Here is a 21,969-nt window from a genome sequence, read left to right as displayed (position 1 = left end):
TTCCTAGTAGATGTCAGGATATACCACAGAGAATGTGATAACTGTTAAAATTAAAATCAGATCGTGTAAAAGCTATTCAGTTAGAAGACCAAACAAATTCTCAGAAATTCTGCGAAAAAATGCTGGTGCAAACTTCCAAAACCCAGTTCATCTTTATCTTATCATTTTTCTAAGTGGGATATGTTCATGATTTCCTGTTTAATTATCTTCAGAAACTTTTTAAAAAACCTTTAGAATATTTTCACATTTTCTAAAATAGTACAAGAAATCAAATATCAAGCTTACCATAATAAAATGTACATACAGAAAATATGAAATTGCTTTGCATTGTAACATTAACTTAACCATATTACAGAGTAAATATTATGTCCTTTTAACATTATAAGAGTAAACTAATGGCTCAGAAACAACATGTGTGATCTGACTAAATTAGTGTTACTATGGAAACTTGATATTTTCAGTTTCCCAACCCTTAAGGTCAATTTCAACACTGCAATATGCTGTTTTCCATTTTGCTTCTATAGTTCAGTGTAATAGAAAAGCATGCTGCAGATCAAAGTTATTAAAGACTCTAAACTAAAACTGGGAAATAAAAGTAGGAAAAACTATATTCTTCTCTTAAAAAGTTCAGTCATATGTCATCTATGGTTCATTCCATAACCCAAGTCCTCATCTGGCTTGTCTTTATTTTTCCCAACAGTTTGCTGGCAGATTCACAAACTCAAAATAAATAGAATTTTTCCACTATCTAATTCTGAATTTGGCAGGGAAACTCAATGATGAATCTATTCCTACCTCAAAAAATGTTTTCTTTTATACATTTCACTCACTCATACTCACTCAAGGCTGTAGACTAGAGAAATAACAACTTTGGTGTCTGTGTGTGTATGTGTGTTGGGATTGGGAAAGGGGTTCTATAATATATGTCTCAGGAATAAGTAAAAATACAAATCCAATCCTAATATCTGAAATTTCAAATAGGAATAATCAATTTCTCACCACTTCCCCTCTTGGATTCCTTCCAGACCATCTGAGGAGAAATCTCATAAGCTTTATCACAATGAAGAGGATATTTCTGCATATCCTGAATGAGTAGAGACCCCTCACAACCACGAGTGGTGCTGCAGGCTCATGGCTTTACTTACCCCCAGCTTGGTTCTTCAAAACACAAATGCTCCGCAGCCTACACAAACTTCTAACTAGCTAACTTGCATAGAACTTACAGTAGTAAAATAATTTAAACAATAATTTTTATTTTTTCCTTCACCACGCACAGGTAAGTAAAGGGTTATTGCTATCTAAAAAGCTTTCCCTACTCATTTTTTTCTTACTTTTTCAAGTTAAACTTAATCCCAGTGACTCTTTACCTACCAAGTCTACCTTCTATTACAAACCTTTTCAAAAGAGTCTTAAAAACTCATTCATTTTAATTTGGAATTAATGCCAGGGAAGTGACACAACGTGAACCACCCTGTTTGTTTCACATAGGTGCCTAGAAACAACTTATAATTTCTATTTGGAAGAGACAAACCAGGGTTATACATGGACTTTTACTGTGGAATCTGTTAGCATTTCTTTTTCAAGAATCACCTTCATTTTACGTGAGGAAACTTGTCCCCAGGGCATTATTTTAAGGAGATTTGTGGATTTATACGGTACAATGCCTCCAAATTAATTTTACTAAAGCAATTTCGATCATTCAGTACCTTACTCAAAAATCCTCAATGATCCTCTTTCTTTCTCTATTGCCTACAGGCTAAAGTTCTAAAGGGCCCTCAACAATCTGGCAGCAATTAGTGCCTGGGACCTCACTTCCTACCCTCCCTATACAGGCTCTCCCAAGCAGGGCAAGGAGTTTAGGATTCCTGTCCTGTGGGTTATAATCTGTGCTGTGGACCACAGAAAGCTATGTACTGTATTCTAGCCTCTTTTTTTTTTTTTCCAATGGGAGTTTTATTGAAATTATTCCATTCTTCCTCCACAATTCCATATTGGTTGTGTTATAAGTGGACCCCTTAGATCCTAACTGTGAAGGATGGTATCCATACCTGATGGAGAGGAAAGGACAACCCCCAGAGATCCTGGACTTGGAGGTTGATTTGGACTTCGGATTGTCTCTCTTTAGAAAGAGGTTGTAAATGCGTGTAACAGTGTATGGATAGGGAGGAACATATGTATGGATGCTGAGCAGCCACAGAAAGACTGTAGAGGACTTTGTGCGTGCCTCCCAAACACTCACACCTTCTGTAGAGCAACCATGATGTTTAAGTGGCAGGAAGCCACATCTCCTGCTATAGGTGGACCCTAATTTTTCTAAGCCAGTCATTGTTATCCTGTCTCCTTGAAATGAACACTGGCATAATCCAAACCTAAGTCATTCAGTCGCTGTTATTCTCCTGGCCACTGTGATTGGCTTAAGAATGGTGCAATCTGAGCAAATCTAAGAACTTTTTTCAATGGCTGAGAGAGGCAACACTCCTCCTGGATATGAACAAGGAATTATATAGGTTACATGTGGTAATCAGACTTTAAGATGGCCCCCAATGATTCCAGCCTCCTGATATTCACAGTTTTGTATAATACTCCTTTCACAGTGTCCCCAAGTTGGTCTATATGACCAACAGAATAAGGAAGAAGTGATGGCATGTCATTTCTGAGATTATGTTATAAAATACTGGGTTCTCTCTCCTCCTTTTCTCTCTCTTATCCCTTTTCCTCTCTCTTATCACTTGCTCTGGGCAAAACCAATTGTTATTTCATGAGAAACCCATATATAGGCCCATATAATAAGGAACTGAGGCCTCCACCTAACAGCCATGTGAGTGAACTTGGAAGTGGATTCTCCAGCCCCAGTGAAGCCTCAGATGACCACAGCCTGGCTGACATCTTGACTGCTGCCTTGTGAGAGATTCTGAGATAGAGCCCCTCTGCTAAGCCATGCCTAGATTCCTGTCACACAGAAACTATGAGAGAATAAACGTTTATTGCTTAATCCATAAGTTTTGACGTAATTTGTTATGCAGCAAGAGATAACTCAAACACTTCAGGAATCATCTTGCAACTAGCAAGAATGCCAAGGTGAAGTTAAAGAGAGGGCTATGAGGGTCACAGAGAAATGTAGCTGCAGCCCGAATTAATGCACCCCTGCAGCCCACTTTACCTTTAGTTCTCTTTAGTTACATAAACCAATAAATAAATGCCTTTTATTTTTTAAGCTGGTTTGAGTGAGGTGTCCAATACTTGTGAAGAAAAGTTGGCTAATGCACAATTTGTTTGACGGGACTCAATACGTTCAAATGTGACTTCCAAACCACCCTGATCTCTGCCCATTTGCTCATATAGCAGCCCTTTGTCTTTGTGCACTTTATTCTTACCCATTCCTCACCACACTGGTCAAGCCTCACCTTTTCTGATCTGATGACCTCTGCGAGAAGGTTTCTAGGCAATCTCAATTCCGACAGTACTTCTGCTGCCACTTCTGTTCATTTGGCACATGTCATACACTCTCTCATCTTTGATGAGCATATGTTTATCTAGATTGTAACCTCCTTGAGAGTAAGAACCATTTTTATATACCTTTAATTTCTATGGCACTTACCATAGAAGGCCCTTGTTAAATATTGACTGTTTGATTGACTCCATCTGTCAGGATTTCTTATGCAAAAGTGAACTACTTGGCTTGGAGTCAGAGATCTTCATTCTAGCAGATCAGATGCCAAGATACCTACTGTAGCAAAAGGAAAAATAAGAAGAAATGAGGGAGTTGCCATTTTGCTGGCCCCCCTTTTCTCAATTTCATCCCACGCACACACAATAATGAAGGATTTTAAAGATGTTACTTGGTTCCTGACAACATCATTTCATAAAACTTTCTGCATATTTGAAGAGGATGCCAACCTGTCCAGGTAAGTCATGGTTATTACATATATTTTTGAAGCATATATAATATTCATTCTAAACATCCTGAATTCAGAGTACAACTCCAACCTCTAATAACATTCTGGGAAGCTCCCACAGTTTTGAAATGACTATGTTAAAGAAATCCAATCCAATTTAAAATTTTGCTTGCAGCTCCTCCCTTTCTGTGTCAGGCATTTGTGACTAGGGCCTGAAATAGGGAAGGAGTCTGATATTCCCCTTCACTTCCATGCCCTTCCTTCTAGAGTGGTGGGCTTAAAGGTTGGAACTTGTAGTAGTAGCAGAGATAGAAAGGGACAAGTGTCTGTTTCCATGCTGCATTGTGGCCTTCTCTTGGTTGATGCTGCTTTTTGGCCTCTGGGGGGGCAGACATCCCAACATTGGCTCTTCTATGGGGTACGTGTGTGAGGGTTCTTTAAACTAGTGAGGGATCTCCCCAGGACAGGGTCTCCCACCTTTTAATACTTCCTCAGTTGCTAGTCCTAGCATCACCCCCACAATTTCTTGTGTGGGGTACTGGAAAGTCAGCTCTAGTCCAGCTACTTTCCATGGAGGCTTCTTGACTCCTGGGAGACCCACACATCACTGCGACGCCACCAGGTAGGGACAGGCTGCTCTGCCGACTCACTTCTCTCTGCTCCATTATCTCACTTCAATTCTGTTTCCTTACTCATACAGCCACTGAGGTCTGATCATCTGGTTTGATGACTAAGAAATAAGATACCATTATCTTCTTTTCATCCCAGTCTCTGCAGGCTGTCCTCAGAGCACCTTCAAAGGGGGAGCCGCAGGACTTTCCACAAGACCAAAGACTCACAACTCTAACAACATGTCCATCTCCCCTCATCTAGTCCAAAAGTGGATAGGACATGAGGACTAGTTCAGTCTCTGATGATGAGGGCAGGGGGCACGGAGGAGGTTTCTGGGGGAAAACAGTTTGTCTGACTCATCAAGTCCTGCAGGTAATATCTGGTCCCCAATATTTGGAATATGGTGTACTTTATCCTTAGCTTTGTTCCCAGTTGCCAATTGCCCACTCAACGCTCTGAAATCCAGGGCAAAGAAAGGAAATTTAGGGGGCGCCTGGGTGGCTCAGTGGGTTAAATCCTCTGCTTTCAGCTCAGGTCATGATCCCAGGGTTCTGGGATCAAGCGCCACATCAGGCTCTCTGCTCAGCACCCTCTTCTCTCTGCCTGCCTCTCTGGTACTTGTGACCTCTGTTTGTCAAATAAATAAAATCTCTCTTAAAAATAAAAAAGGAGAAGAAGAAGAAGAAGAAGAAGAAGAAGAAGAAGAAGAAGAAGAAGAAGAAGAAGAAGAAGAAGGAGAAGAAAAGAAAGGGAAGCTGTTAGGAAAAACTAAATTCTTGCCTCTGCTTGTCAGCTAGCACAATACTATTATGGTAGTCTTAATTCTCCGTATAGTCTCACCTGCAATATCAGAATAGCCTTTACTTGATTAACCAGCTTCATACACAACATAAGCTAAAAACATAGAATCACATTAATTTTATTCAATATTTATTTTGTGTCTCTGGAAGAACATTCAGTGAAAAAATATGCCAGTTTCTTAGCACTAATTTATAATCCCAGCTTGTCATGTTTTATGTATAAGGTATTAGGACTCTTGTAAGAATTAAATGTGATCATGCATGAGTAGGGCTTGGCATAGAGCAAGTACTCAATTAGTATTATCCATCATTATTATTATCACCTCTGTGACCTTACACAAGTCATTTAAGCTCTCTGAGTCTTCGTTTCCTCATTTTTAAATTGAGGATAATAATAGAGTGAAGATCCTGTGAAATTATGTTATCTGGAAGCAATTGTAAATTTCTTTGTAAATGTTAGATATTGTCTATGAAACAAGAACATTGGATCTTTAAAGTATTTTCTTCTTCTAAAATGCTATGCATTTACTATTTGGTATTATGAAAAAGGAAAAGAAAAATGTTCACTTTTTAATAGGGTGTGTTGTAGCAAAAACTGTCTCATTCTGCCCATGAACTCACAATTTCCACAGAGTGTGAGACTGTTCTTCCTTTCTATCATACTTTCAATTTTTATCTGTTCCCCAAAACATTTTACCTCCTCAATGTGTACATTTCAAGCACCTTCACATAACTTAAAATGGAAAGGAAATTACTTAAGAGGCAGTGGAAAACTACCAAAGAATCAGCCAATAAAATTTAGTCATAAGGGTGACTGATTCCAAATCCCAACATCTAAAACACTGGTGGGAAGTTTTCTTTCTTCCATCCTGCTTTCAAATATGAACACTAATCCCATCACAGAGATATTATCTCCACTTTAGAAATTCCAAATCTTACCATATGTTGTGGCTGTTGAATAAGGTATAAGGTATATTAAAAAACTAAAGCTTCTTTTTAATCTATTTAATTTACATTCTTTGGCCAATCTGTCAAAAATATGTTGACTGCATCAGCCAACTGAAATTTGAAAAAAAACGTAAATCTAAGTCCAATCTTTAAGTACAAAATTGAAGCAAACTTTACTATATCTGCCTTTAAGGAATTAAATAGTAGTTAATGTATTTTGGATACTTAAGACATTAAGGCTCACAATTATTTCTAATCATTAAGCTTTGAAATAGAAGATTTTCTCAGCAACAGAATCAATTTCAAGTTTTAAAGTTGGAGCCTCATTACAAATTTGCAACTGGCTCTATCTATCAAGCAAGCAAAATATCTTTTGAATGGTCTGGACATATTTATATGGCTCTTTATAATTTGAGAAGGGTCTTTACACACACTTTTTATTTGATGTATGAGATTCCTTGGGAGATAAGAAGAGCCAATAAAGAAGATGTGTTTCAGTGAAGGTCAGTGGCTGACTCAAGATCACAGGAACTAGTAAAGCAGAAAGGAAAACATGGGTCCTCCTGATTCCCAGCCCACAGATCCTCCCACCATAATGGGCTGCTTTAGAAACCCATGGAGTTCTCTGAAATCCTAAGAGAACCTCTTGCCTATCACCCTGCCATTTACAAGTTAAAATTATGTCAGTTAAAAATCAGACACTCAAGATCATGTCCAGCATGGAAAAATGCTTACAACACTTTTCATTTGCTCATTCAGTCATTTGAAAACTATTTGTTGAGGACACACAATGTATCCAGCATTGTGCTGCCCGCCTCTTGGAATGCAGTTGGTTCCTACAGTTTAGTCATGGAGATAGATACTATTCACATAATCACACAAGATTCATTGCTAAGAACCAGAAGTTAGTCCAGAATGAGGACAACATGATTTGAAAGTGTCTAACGAGAGACCTAGCCTCATCTGAAACATCAGGGGTGGCTGGGATAGGAGCAAGGGGTGGGGTAATAAGGAGCATCCTAGGCCATGGAAGGACACACTGGGCCAAGAGGTTCACATCCATAGAAGCCCTGAGGCAAGAAGGAAAATCAAACACACTTTATGTTAACAATTTTATTTAAGCAAAGAGAGGGACGTCTAGCAGGAAATATACCAAATCATTTGTGATGTTTTCTTTTGGAGAGGAATCAGCAATGTTCATTTTCTTATTTATGCTTTATTGAAATGTTCCAAATTTTCTACAACAAAAAATATGAGATTTGTGATCTTAGGGGAATGTCAGCCTAAAGAAGTGGGAAAGAGCTGACTAGAAAAATCTAGCTCCAATGGTCCCTGTGCAAGAAGGGAAAATAGAGCTCTCCTAGTCACTCCAGGCCAGAAATCCAGGAGCTGGAGTGTGAAACAGAAAGTAAACAGTATAAGAACATAATTAGCGCTTTGGTGATTTAAAAGGTCCCCAAATACTCAAAATGTATAAAGCTGTGAATGAAAAGGAACAAATGTGTATTGAGCCCTCTTACGTGCCAAGCACTATCCTACACTCCTTATGGCATTTCCTGGGAACAGTAGTGTACAGGTAACAGTGCTTCGTTTCTACAATTTACTCACTGATTGTGTTCCTTTCTCTCACACTAAACCCTACGTGATGAATATTATAATCTCATTTTACAAATAAAAATGGAAGTGATATTTAAAGAGAAGTTAAGTAATTTGCTCAAAGCCAGACATCTATTAGGTTGGAGAGCTAGAATCAAACGAAAAGTTCTGTTTGACTCCAGAGGAGTTCCTCGGACTCCTGTCACTTGCATAAATGTGATGGAGATTGTTTACATTAAGATTTTCCCATAAAAATTGGGAAAAGGAGGGGTTCCTGGGTGGCTCAGTTGGTTAAGCATCTGCCTTCAGCTCAGGTCATGATCCCAGGGTCTGGGAATCAAGTCCCGCAACAGGTTCCTCACTCAGTGGGTACCTGCTTCTCCCCTTGCTTGTGTTTTCTCTCACTCCCCTTCTCTCTCTTTCTCTCTCTCTGACAAATAAATAAATAAAATATTCAAAAAAAAAAAAAGAATTGGGAAAAGGTATGATTATGGTTGTTTTGTTGGTGGCCAAAGAGGACAGGATTGTGCCGGCAGGATGGTAAAGCACAATAGTTCTAAATACACAGTGCCAGGGTCTAAGTACACTAGAAATCTTGTCTAATTTAATTCTCATAACAGGCATATGAGATAGGTGCTATTATTATCCAATTTGCAGATAAGGAAACTGAGTCCCAGAGAAGTTAAACAAACAAACGAACAAAGAAGAATTTGCCCAATATCACACAGAGCTGTCACTTACAGCAGACAAGGTAGATCCAGAATCTGTAGGCCTAACCAGCAAGCTATGCTTCCTTCCTCAATTCTTCTTTTTTATTTTTTTTTTTTTTTTAAGATTTTGGGGCACCTAGGTGGCTCAGTCGGTTGAGTATCTGCCTTTGGCTCAGATCATGATCCCGGAGTGCCAGGATTGAGCCCCACATCAAGATCCCTGTGGGGGGGTCTGCTTCTCCCTCTCTCTCTCTCTCTCTGCCTGCTGCTCCCCCTGCTTGTGCTCTCTCTTGCTCTGTCAAATAAATAAATAAAAATCTTTTTAAAATAAATAAATAAAGATTTTATCTATTTGAGACAGAGAGTGTGCGTGTAAGCAGGGGGAGGGGCTGAAAGGGAGAGAGTCGGAAGCTTAACTGAGTGAGCCACCCAGGTGCCTCTCCTTAGTAAATTCTTAACTGATTCTCTTGGTTCCCTCTACATGTGAATGATCTATTTCCAAAACTTCCTTCCACGGGCTAGTGAAAGGCGAGTTCCTTTAGAGGCTTGAAGCAGGGAGAAAACCACTTTGGCACTGTCTTTTGCCTCAAAGTCTGAGACCTAGCCTGGAGCAAAGTGTCCCTGATTCTCAGAATGGAAACTGAATAATAATGTTGAGACTCTCAATGCCTAAAAGCAGCTTGCTTTGTAAAAACAAAGTGTCCGGCTTTGGTTCTCAGACTAGGGCATACATCAGAATCACTCACAGAACTTATTAAAATACAGATTGCTGGGCCCCACTCCCAGAGGTTCTGAATCGAAAGGTCTGGTCTGGGGCTGAAGAATTTGCATGCTAACAAGTTGCTCGGGGATGCTGATGTTGCTGGTGGGAGACTTTGAGAACCCTGGACACAGCCTAGTGGAAGGCAAGACCATTCTGGGAAGCAAGACTCACAGGACTGTCAGCACCTTGCACCAAAATCTTGAAACTAAGATTTCTTTCCATCCTGGCCTCACCTCTCCTTCAGTAACTTGATTCCTGAGTAAATGAATGAGATAAAGGAGGAAACATGTCTCTCAAAACTGCAATGAACCAGGAGTGGAAGTGTTTACTGAAAAACAAAAACTGATTTTTAGGTGGTGGAAGTTTCCTCTTTGTTTTGTTTGTTTTTGTTTGTTTTGTTTTGTTTTATGGTTTGGTTTGGTTTGTAAGGGATTCTGATTGCTGTGTCATTCAGGTAATTATCTTTAATCCAAAAGTAAAAACAAGACATACCCAAGGTTTTAAATGTTAGAGTTACATTAATCCTCAAACCTGTAGGTTCACCTACAAATGTACGAAATAAAAATTCCATTTTACTTTTTGATTTACAAAGTCCCCAAACCCCAAATGGTGACTTAAGTAACGACCGAGCGCCCTCTGGTGGGAGTAAAATTTTCTGTTGTCCAAAGGCTGCAGGAGTGTTTCCCATGTTAAACAATAACTGAGATTTTCATTACTATTTGAATCCTTTGAAATTGGTGAATGCGTTGTGTATTGAGGACAAAGATAAAGAAAAAGACTGACCAGAGGAGAGAGATTTTGGAGAGAAACGTTGTGAAAACAGAAAGAACCTAAATTTTAGATGACATTGATCTAAATCAAATGTTACTCCTCAAATTTTTACCCACTATTTTTAGTTCCATTGGTGATTCTTGCATGAATCAATTACTACAATGATGACAGAAAATATTTTATTTACATTACAGATTCCAAAGCACCTGAATAACATGTTAATATACATAACTGGGATTCTAGCAAACTCTTGGAATTATCTCAAGTTATAAATAATCTGCTGGTCTCACTTGAAAATGCCTACAACTTTTATTGAAGTCATCCACCTTGTTTCCATTTATTTGACATTTTGTAAAGCTATCTTTTATATTTTGTAAAGTGTCCTGACTCACTGCATGGATCTCTCTGAATTCACGGCACACCTATAGGTTCAGAGCCAGGTCTAAGGGATTCAGTTCAAGGCATCTTTAAAATATTAATCAAGTCCCAGAGGTAATCTCGAGACTTTGCATAGTTGCTAGTAACCACCAGCTGGATTATTATAAAATGACACCAATGTTTTCTTACCAACCCTTCGGTCCATCAGAAGAGTCGATAAAAATTTTGAATGAATTGTATTTTTTTAAGTTTTTTAAAAGATTTTATTTATTTACTTGTCATAGAGAGAGCACACAAGCAAGGGGAACACCAGGTAGGAAAAGCAGGCTTGCCAGTGAACGAGGAGTCCAAATCAGGACTCCATCCCAGGACCCTGGATTTGACCTAAGCCAAAGGCAGACTCCTAACTGACTGAACCACCCAGACATCCCAAATGAATTGTATTTTTTTTTAAAGATTTATTTTATTTATTTGACAGATCACAAGTAGGCAGGCAGAGAGAGAGGAGAAAGCAGGCTCCCTGCGGAGCAGAGAGCCCGATGCGAGGCTCGATCCCAGGACCCTGGGATCATGACCTGAGCCGAAGGCAGAGGCTTTAACCCACTGAGCCACCCAGGCGCCCCGAATTGTATTTTTGAACAAAATAACTGACTTAGACTGATATTTTGCATTTCTTTCCTTTTAAAATTCTAATAATAGTGGCTAGTATTTGTTGAATGCAAACCATGTGCTATTTACAACCTTACTGGATGAATAGTCTTGCTATTTTCATTTTCCAGATCAGGAAACTCAGACTTACGGTGATTAGAACATTCATCCAGGGGCACACAGATAATAAAGAGCACAGCAGTAATTTAAAGCCAAGAATTCTTAACTACAGTCTTAACCAGTAAGGCACACTACCTCCCCCAGTCCCCTTCCCACCTATTTTGAAATCTTTTTGCGTGTAACAAAGAAAAAGACAAAACAGGGCCAGAAGTAGTCTTCTCTTTGAGGGTTCCCCTAGTACTCTTACCATACATTGTCTTTATAAACCTGTTTCTGTATTAGACTCCTTTATTTCTATGAGTCAGCACCATCTTCTCAATCCCTTGTAATCCAAGCATGTATAACCTTTGACCTGAGCCACACTTTCAAATGCAATGAATTACCCAATCTTTTTCACTTTGGGTCCCCTCCTCTCCATTCCTGTTGCTAGCATGGTACAGCATCCTGACTCTTCTATTTGACTTCAATCTTTCCGCCTCTATTTTATCTCATGCAATACCTGAGTCCGTTCTTCCCAAACCAAGGCTCTGTTAGCATCTTTGCCCAGTGCAAAACCCAACGCCCATATGCACAGAACCCAAAGGCCCTTCATGACCTGGCTCCAAACCACCACTCCAGCCACATCCCCCTCAACAGGGTTTAACAAACTCTTTAGTCACAAACAGAAAGTCTCAATTGTTCTGAAACAATATCCTGAAAGTGTCCATGCCTTTGCTTGGACATTTCCCTCCCATCATATCCCCAAAAGTGAATCTTATATTCCTTCAAGGTCTAGATCAAGTACCACCTTCTTTATGATTCCATCTTTCCTGATTCTGCAAACTAGAAATTATTTCTGCTCCTCTGAGTTTTGTTTTTACTTCCTCCATGCCATTTATTATTTCTGGCCTACGTTATAGGACAAATCCATGAGAGTGGTTGACAAGTAACTCAATCTTTGCATGACCAAAATTGACATCATCATCTTTCCCATTCTAAACCTTTCAGAAACCTGGCAGTCACCCTGAATCCCCCTCCCTCCTCCTCACCCTTTACAGTAAATCAGGGGCCGGATTCTGTACTCCCTGAACATCTCTCACATTTGCTCCCACTTAGTGCTCTTGTAATGCCCTGGTTCATATCCAACCTCATTGATCATAAAACTATAGCAATTAGTGTCAACTCTTTTCTTGTATCTGATCTTACTAGCTTCCTCACATTCATCTTCCACACCACCACACAAGCCATCTATTGAAAATTCAAAACTCCACACCACTCCCCTGCTTAACTCCATCTATAGTTCTCCACTGTCCACAGAGCATAGCCCAAGATCCACAGCAGAGCAGTTTCCATCCTCCACTCTGCATCCCACTACTTTCCACCTTCACTTTACAGTCAAGTAACAGCAAACTGATTCCAGGTCCCTGAACACATTGCTATTTTACACTTCTCTGCCCTTGTTCTGCCTGGATTGACCGTCCCTTCAGCACTCCTTTTGCAGGGCTTCTGTGTTGTATTACTCTTGGCGGGGGGGCATTCACACAAGATACAATTTGTTGCGCCAACAATAGCCCCTGCCACCCTCAGTCCCTCTTCCGTACCTAATGAAGTCATACCTGTTGTTTTGGTTCAGTCCAAAACTCATCTCTCCCAGAAGCTTCCCTGGACTTCTTCAGTAGTGCACATGGCTGCAATTATTGCATCTTGCCATGTTTTTTTTTTTTTTAAATCATCTGGTTATGTGTATGGTTATGTGTTTCCCTCTCCCATTACCAGGCTTGAGGGCAAAGACCATGACTTATTTATCTTTGTAGCTCTGACTCCTAGCCAGTGCCTCACATTCAATAAACTTTGGTTAAACTGAAATGTTATATTCCTGCCATTTCACTTGCAGGACCATGACTTGCTAGAGAGGAGGAATCCTGGCTTACAGTACATATCTTTACATTCTTATAGTCATCGTGCACAAAGCTGACTGAGTATCAGAATATCCTGGATAGATTTTTTAAAATCCAAGTTACTTGGAATTGAACATATTACAAAGGTGGTATATCACATCATGGTGTGGGGAGGGGAGGATGATAACCACCGTTTCTCCAAAAGTGTTAATTTTCACAACATAAATATGATATAATGTGATTAATAGTTTGATCATTTGATTGTGATTGGGAGCTAATACTGAGTGAGTAGAGAAAATGTGTATGTGACACAACCACTTCACTGGAATGGCAGGCTACTCTGTTGGCATGTTCAATATTTATTTACTTAAGTATATGTTTCCTCTTATGTTAACCTTGGTATTCATGAAGTGTGATGTAAGCAACAAAATTGCCAGGTAAAGGCCAAAGATTAAAGAGGAAAATGAGGCTCTGGAGTGAGTGGAATGTAAAGAAAATGAAGCTTGCCTTGTCAACTTTAATGTAATTTATTATTTTTAGCATCTTATAACTAAACACACTTATATTCAAAATTCCTTTATTATTGACATCCCTGCAGCAAAAATAACTTGGTTATTGCCAATCTAAAACTCTTTAGCCCCTAATTTCCTTTTTCTACTGAAACAATTGTTTTGATAACATACTTTACATAGTGAAAAGTATCTTAGGAATGATGCTATTGAGTTATAGCAGAATAAATTATATTTTTTAAAAAAGCATTAGGACAACTAGCTGACCAAATGGAACTTAGACTAGAGGAAAAGAAAAACATTAAAAAACATGAACATGACCAAACCTGAATTAATCTTTCTTCCCCAAATCTGACTTTCTTCACACCTAAGAGAGTCACAGTTGCTCACACCTCTCAAAAAATAGGCATACTATGTCGTATATAATTCTTTTCATGCTTTCTCCCCAATATCCAATGTATCACCTAGTCTTACTGATTCTACCCCCTAAGCATCTTGTGAATCTTTCCACTCTTCTCCAGTGAACTCCCAACACCCCAGTTTAGACCTCCATCATCTCCTAACTGGATTTCTACAGTAGCCTCCTAAGGAGTTCACCTCTCTATATTCTTGTGCTTTTCCAATGCATTCTTACAAGCCTCATATCAGCCAGTAGAAACATAGGTGGAAAAACACATCAAATAAATGTAGAAACATGAACAAAATCATCAAGGTGGAAGCCAGCCTGGCTCTTTAGGTGACTGAAAATAGCTCCTATGGCTGAAGTCCCCTCTTCTCACAGGTACTCAAACTTCCATGAAGTTCCTATTGCCCTTTGTTTTTCCTCTCTCTAGGACATCTTTTCAAAAACCGGAAAAATGAATCCTGAATTCTTCCTACTCTGCTTTTTATGATATGCATAACTTGCTGTCCTAAGGCTCACAAATAATTTCTTTCAAAGTATTGTCTGCATCTATTTTGAAACTCACAAACCAAGTATTTATTGTTTTCTTCCTTGTAGCAACCTTATCTAGGGGCAGTGAGAATCCAACACTAAGGTTATTTCCTGAGTGTGTAAGAATGGGAGGATAGGAGAAAATATTGGAAAAGAAGAATAAGTTAGTATCTCAAAATGTAATCTCACTATATTTGCATGCCTCCTTGCAAATTTCTCGAGAGGACAGTCTTTCATATTATCTAAATTCCCCAAAAACATATTGCTTATGAATTTATATTAAGCCAAGTCTTCATGGCCATGATCCCCTATTCTTTATAAGAAGTAAAATAACAAATATGAAAACAACACAGTACCTATAACCAACAGACTCAATAAAAATTATCGTTGAAAATGAACCCTGGGATGCCTGGATGGCTCAGTTGGTTAAGCATTGGCCTTTGGCTCAGGTCATGATCCCAGGGTCCTGGGATGGAGTCCTGCATCAGGCTTCCTGCTCAGCAGGGAGCCTGCTTCTCCCTCTGACCCTCCTCTCATTCATGACCTCTCCCTGTCTCTCTCAAATAAAAAACCTTAAAAAAAAAAAAAACTTAAAAAAAAAAGAAAGAAAATGAACCCTAATACTCTAAGTACCATTTCTGAATTTACTAACAATTTGAATGTGCATATGATGTAGAGAACAAAGGCAAAGGAAATGTAGATAAAATTAAATTTCCTTATAACCTTCAGCCAATAGACAAATACTTGGGACAGTCAGAATATGACATTCCTCCAGGAGCCCAAATTTTAATGTTAATGCTTTGCTAGAGAGAAAAACAACTTTAGCTTGACAATAACTAGGCCTCCAAGATCCTATGAGTTTTCTTTGGCTTATGAAAGTCCTTTCTGAAATTTCCTTTGTCTTCTCCTCCCCCAGTTCCAAAGTATATAGTCAGTTGTTCCTCACAATCCCAGGGCAGCTCTTTCTGCCCATCTGTCCTGTCCCCTTGCTATAATAAAGCCACCATTTTATATCAAAAACATCTCAAGAATGCTTTCTGGGGGGCGTCTGGGTGGCTCAGTGGGGTAAGCCTCTGCCTTTGGCTCAGGTCACAGTCTCAGGGTCCTGGGATCGAGCCCTGTGTCGGGCTCTCTGCTCAGCAGGGAGCCTGTTCCTCCTTTCTCTGCCTGCCTCTCTGCCCACTTGTGATCTTTCTCTCTGTCAAATAAATAAATACAATCTAAAAAAAAAAAAAAAAAAGAATGCTTTCTGGGCTGTTGACTCCAAACCCCAACATTCCCATGTCATATAGAATTCGAGGTTTGAATGAAATGTGCCTTTCAAACTATTAAAGTAACCAAACTTCATGAAAGATAAAAACTCAAACTAAAATTTTCCATAAGAAAATATTGGCGGGATGAGAAGAGTTAAATTTTGATGGAGAAAGTGAAGCAAACCAAGCTATAAGCAGTTAAACTAAGCGATGTTTCTAAGGCCAAAACCAAATTAAAAGAGGCCTAATGAGAGCTAGGTTGCAGCCTAAAAGAAATCTCAAATGCCCTCTTCACCCCAGTATTGATGTAGGAAATGGTTGGGGTCCGGAGCCAATGGCCCAGAAAGCATTCTTGAGACACCTTTGGTGCAAAAAGGTGGTTTTATTAAAACACAAGGACAGGGCTCGAGGGCAGAAAAAGCTGCACTGAAATGAGCACTGGCTGATTGATTATATACTTACAAGTTGGGAGGGGGTTAGGGAGAGCCTAAATCTCTAAGGAATTTTGGAAGTAAGATTTCTTGGACCTTGAGGGGCTAGCTATTTTTAGGAATATTACTAGTTATTGTTAGGTTATTACTGTCTAGTAGAACGTTAGTCATGAGACTCTTCAGATGTATATTGGTGGGTCACATGTTTGCGGGATGATTACCAACATGTATCTTGGGGGGTAGAGATAAAGGATGTTTCCAAAGAAATTTTTATATGTTAAAGTAGACTCACAGGATCCTGGGGATTGGGCTAAGATTGCCTTTTGCCCTTAGCAATGTATTAACATTGAAGCAGCTGAGTTTCACCTAGAAGAATGTCACTTTGCCTGTTTCAAGGACTTGTCAATGGGCTGTAGGCAGTAAGGAAACCTAATTTTTTGTTTTGCCATTGTTTCCCACATCAGTATTGCCTTTCCCAGGAGTCCATGGGAGTCTGTTTTTAAAGGGCAAAACGTGCAGGCATTTGCTACAGAAATTACTGTTTTCTTATATAATGGTATATGTTCCATAAATGTTTAGTGGTAATGAGAATGATGCATATTGCAAGCAAGAAAAAAGACACAGGGATTTTTTTAAGGAAGAGAAAATGAAAATGCAGATACCCAAATGGAATTTTTATTAATTTATCAATTTTTGAAAGTTTTATGAAAAACTGAAAAAGACAACAAAATATTAAAGTTAGTATTAAAGCCTCCTCCTCTCTCGGAAGACTGATCTAATGAAAATATTTCAAGAAAATGTAAATTTCAAAAGCCTTGAACATCATCTCTTTAAAAGAGAACAAAGCTGTGAGAGGCTAAAGTCTTGTGATTTTAATGAGGGTTAACAATGATAATGGAAAGCTATTTTGCACACAATAGTCTGTTCATTGGCAATTGTCTGCAGAGCCACCTGTTTCATACCCAAGAGTAGTAAGTAGATTTTAATACAAAATCTTAAGTGACTCCACGACATTCTAAATTTGGATCAATACCATCATCTTACACAATGAGCCAGAACTCAAAAGTACAGATTGTTTCTCTCCTGATCAAACTTTTGTGTTAGTTGTCAAAGACAGAAGGAGAAAACTGGGTAAGGGACAATTTTACATTCTTCCTGAGCAAACATTAGTCAGCCAATTCCAAAATCAGGTCAAAGATATAATTATTCTGTTAAGAAAACACGAACAAATTTAAGAAGCAACAGAAAACGTTAATATGGTCTGAAATTCCCACGAGCATAATCAACCAAAAACAAGTCCAAAAATCTCCCCCAAATTTTAATTCATGTTAATTATAAATGACAAATATAGTTAGTATTAATCATAATAGTCTGAACTAATTTGACTGAGCATGTAATGCAGCACTGGCAAGGTCAGGCTTTTGTGCTCAATTAACTGTTCATTCAAGCTGACTTTAAAGAAACTGTTCTGTGAGAGGGAATAATGATCCCACTACCCTAAAAACAACTAAATGACATGAATTTAAATAATCTAATGCAGGTTGCATTTAGTTAGAAGCCTAAGGACACAAGACCCATGCAAAAGTCTACTTGTAAATTGATTCTATTCATCACAATTCTGTAACACTCTCTCTGAACCAATTGGGACAATGAATTGAAGATGTCAGGAGTGTGATCAGTACAGGAAAATCCTTCTACTAGGGAAAATGACAATGACTACTGGTGGTAGAAGAAACAAATAACCATGATGGTGATTGGAGGTATCTTAACACATAGTGGGACACCCACAGACTGAGGATCTGGAAACTGAACTCTAGCTGTTATAAGGTATGAAAAAATTAAGGGTGATCCCCTCATTGGGCCAGATCTCTTTCTGATTTTTTTTATTGGGATGGAGGAAAATTTCAGTACACCAAGAAACAAAGATAGACTGAAGGGTTTTGTTTTTGTTTTAAGATTTTATTTATTTATTTAAGAGAAAGAGACACAGCCAGAGGGGAAACACAAGCCAGGAAAGTGGGAGAGGGAGACGCAGGCTTCCCACAGAGCAGGGAGCCCAACGTGGGACTCAGTCCCAGGACCCCGGGATCATGACCTGAGCCAAAGGCAAAAGCTTAATGACTGAGCCACCCAAGTGCCCAGCTGAAGGGATTTTTACCATTCCTAATTCTTGTTCAAACACATAGCAGCAAGTATTCTCCATACATTACCTAACCTGCTCCTGGCTTCTCCTTGCAGGTGGGAGCTTTCAGTTAACCAAATGACCCAGAACCTCAAAATGGTTCCTGTCACTTTTTTTCCTGGGGAAGATACAGAAGAGATGTCTGTTATCTATACCAGCAAGGCTGGGTGCCCATTCCAAAGGAGAGAAATCTAATCACAGCTTGCTTGCTTGCTTGCTTGCTTTTTTTCTTTCTTTTAAGGTTTCATTTATTTATTTGACAGAGAGAGAGAGAGCACAAGCAGGGAGAGCATCAGGCAGTGGCAGAGGGGAAAGCAGGCCTCCCATCAGAGCAGTTGAGCCCAACATGGGGCTCGATCCCAGGACCCTGAGATTATGACCTGAGCCAGAGGCAGATGCTTAAGCGACTGAGCCACCCAGGTGCCCTAGTCACAGCTTTCTTGATGAATATATGACCTTGAGTAAAAGGTGTTTTCTTAAGCTTTTCCTCTACTCACTGATTTCATTCTTGAGGCCTGCGAATTAAACTGACAAAAGACAGATCAACAGGAGAAAAGGCCTACAAATATTGTTGATCTTAATATTTTTACATGCACAGAAGGTTCACAGAAAAGAAGTAAAAGCCTAAGGAACTAATTAGATTCAGGGGTTATACATTTTAACAAAGGGCAATAAATTATTTTAAAAAAAAAAAAGCCACTAGACAAAGCAAAGGGAGGTTTGGGCTTCTAGAGGTGATAAATTGTGGGAAAATGAGAAGGAAATATATGAGGCCTAATGGAAGAATTATTTTAGTGTACGTTTATGCATACACATCTTAATGCCAGCCGTCCATCTTGGGATAATGGTCACTCTTCTCATCCTGGCACAGGACATGGGGTGAATCTATGCCACTTTCCCAAAGGGAAATTTATGCTCTGCTTTAAGGCAGATAAGAAGAGGGCAGAAAGCTTTTCCTATATTTATTGATTCTCAATTTCCTTCAGCTCAAAATAATTCAAAGCTGAAGTGACAAATTTTGAGGTGGCATATTCTAGACGGTTTCATTACATACATCCACAGGTACTATGTATTTATTATCTGGAACTCTTTTTTTTTTCTTTTAAAGATTTTATTTATTTATTTTAGGGAGAGAGAGAGCATAAGCCAGGGGGAGAGGCAGAGGGAGAAACAGACTCTCCACTGAGCAGAGAGCCCAACGTGGGGCTGGATCCCAGGACCCTGGGATCATGACATGAGCTGAAGGCAGACGCTTAACTGAGCCACCCAGGTGCCCCGACCATGTATTTATTATTGGAATTCTTTTAAGTGCAAATGTCAGAAGCCCAAAACAGACTCACTCAGAAAAAAAAAAAAAATCTATTGATTTTCTCCCATGAAAATGACTCAAATATCCATTAACTGCTAATTGGATAGATAAAATATGATATATCCATACAACAAAATAATCTTTGGCCATAAAGAGGAATGACATACTGACATATACTATAACATGAGTGAACCTTGAAAACATCCACCATTTTTTTGTTCCCACAGCTATAATTCAACCTTCAATCCGCTGATCCCACCATTTCTCACTATTCATCAACCTACTCTTGGCTTCTTATTGGGAGTTACTTGTCCAGCCTAGATTTCAAAGTCTCGTGCTTAGAATCATTTTCTGCGAGTACCCACAATTATTTTGCCCCCTTTCTGTCATCCATGCCTAGTATCTTGGTTAACTTAGGTTGCCATAACAAAATACCATAGACTGAATGGCTTAAACAACATATAGTTGTTTTCTTGCATTTCTGGAGACTAGAAGTTCCAGATCAAGGTCCAGCAGAGTTGCTTCCTGGTAAGAGCACTCTTCCTGTCTTGAAGATGACCACCTTCTCACTGTGTCCTCACATATTAGGGTGGGGGAGCCCTCTGGTATGTCTTCTTATTAAGGACACTAATCCTATCAGGGCTCCACCCTCGGGACCTGATTTACCTTAGTTATTTCCATACTCCAAAGAGAGTCACACTGGGAGCTAGGGCTTCAACATAAGAGTTTTGGGGACACAGTTAAGTCCATAGCACCTAGAAAACCCCAACCCTAAGTGAATCCTACCCCTCATCTTCTCCATTTCTACACCAAACAGGTAAAATTTGCTAGCCAACTGAATGGACTAGTTTCCCCTGAAATTCATGATCACAAGTCTCAAAGAGCACACAGCGATTCATCACGGTCAGGCAATCAGATCACATTTCTTGAGTAGATTCATTTTTCCATTCCTCAAAATAACTTTCTCCTAAACCTCATGTACTTTCTCTTTCCACTCTACCCTGACTCTCAACTGCTGGCCTTGCCTCAGACATCATTACAAATTAAAGTCAAACAAATTTCCCTAATTCTCCCTGAGACAAACTTTAAAACTCACCTGCATTTGCTCCTACCCTTTCCTTCTCTCCTGTTACCAGTCAAAAGAAGTTTCCTTGGTGTTGAATGAGGACACTTCCTACTGCATTAGAATTTGGGTTAAGGCTCCAAAACTGAAAATTGTGAGTGGTAATTATGCCAACATTGAAGAAGATATATCACTTAAATAGAATGAGTCCATAGTTATCAGCTCCCATTTTCCATTCCAGCCAAAATAGAGAATACTAGAAATTTGAAAATGAAGTTGAAAAGAGTCACTGAGACAGAGAATTTCCAGTTTAGTTAGGAATTGTATGATATCTTTCCTCCCCACTCTGCGGAGGAAGACAGAGCCTTCCTTGCCTGCCCCACCCTCAACCACACCAAGCAATGGGAGGCCAAAAGAACTACTGCTAGAGAATGCGGAAAATACTGACATTTATTAAGCGATAGAATAGCCCTGTACTACCATGAAATAGGAGCAAACACAGTAAGAGAGTTTTCCGGAAGGTTTCATGTATGTCCCCTGAGCTGGAGGACTATTAATAAGGAATTTGAATCAATTTTTTTGATGTTTAATTGCTGACAACTTCTAACCCTCATCACTCTCTTTCCCTTATGCCCTACAGCTGGGCAAGCTGGTAAGAAAGTTTAGGGCTCTCTCCTTTGGCACCAGGATAAGTAATTATTTAAAAAAACAAACAAACAAAAATAAAATATTACTCACATAATAAAGTTTTTCATACCCATTTGGGATGTGTGTGTGTATGAGAGAGAGAGAGACAGAGAGGCAGAGAGAGAGAAACAGAGACATATCAGTCTTGACATTCAAACCAAATTTTGGGTGAAGGTCCATTCTGCTACTACAAAATAGTAGCAAGGTGACCATGAGGAATATTTAGGTATATAGACACTAGTGCCTGCTTCCCAACAAGAGAATTTGAAAGGTAGAGGCTTACCGAATCCACCCACAATGACAGGGCAAGAATAGAAATCAGTGTTTAATATAGGCCTTAATTCTACTTGTTTGTGGTTGTAGGTGGGCCAAAAGAACCCAAGAAAGCCATTTTGATGGTATTTCACCCTAGAAGGCCAAGAGCCAAGACAAGGGGATCTCAGCAGTAAGAAGCTGTACAACAGACCACCAGGAGTGGAGGC

At 39.3% G+C, this 21,969-nt stretch overlaps 1 long non-coding RNA gene across 3 annotated transcripts in view; it reads right to left on the bottom strand.

Annotated features, from left to right (window-relative positions):
* Positions 1-21,969, bottom strand: part of LOC308348729 — a 297,221-nt gene that overhangs the window by 211,527 nt on the left and 63,725 nt on the right. For all 3 annotated transcript variants that reach the window (XR_013967379.1, XR_013967380.1, XR_013967381.1), the window contains exon 4: positions 3,599-3,727. This is a non-coding gene — a long non-coding RNA (uncharacterized lncRNA). The remainder of the gene's footprint in view (positions 1-3,598; positions 3,728-21,969) is intronic.

Source organism: Martes martes, assembly GCF_963455335.1.
Source record: "Martes martes genome assembly, chromosome: 9".
Lineage (NCBI taxonomy): Eukaryota > Metazoa > Chordata > Mammalia > Carnivora > Mustelidae > Martes > Martes martes.
This window is presented reverse-complemented; position numbering and strand designations above follow the sequence as displayed.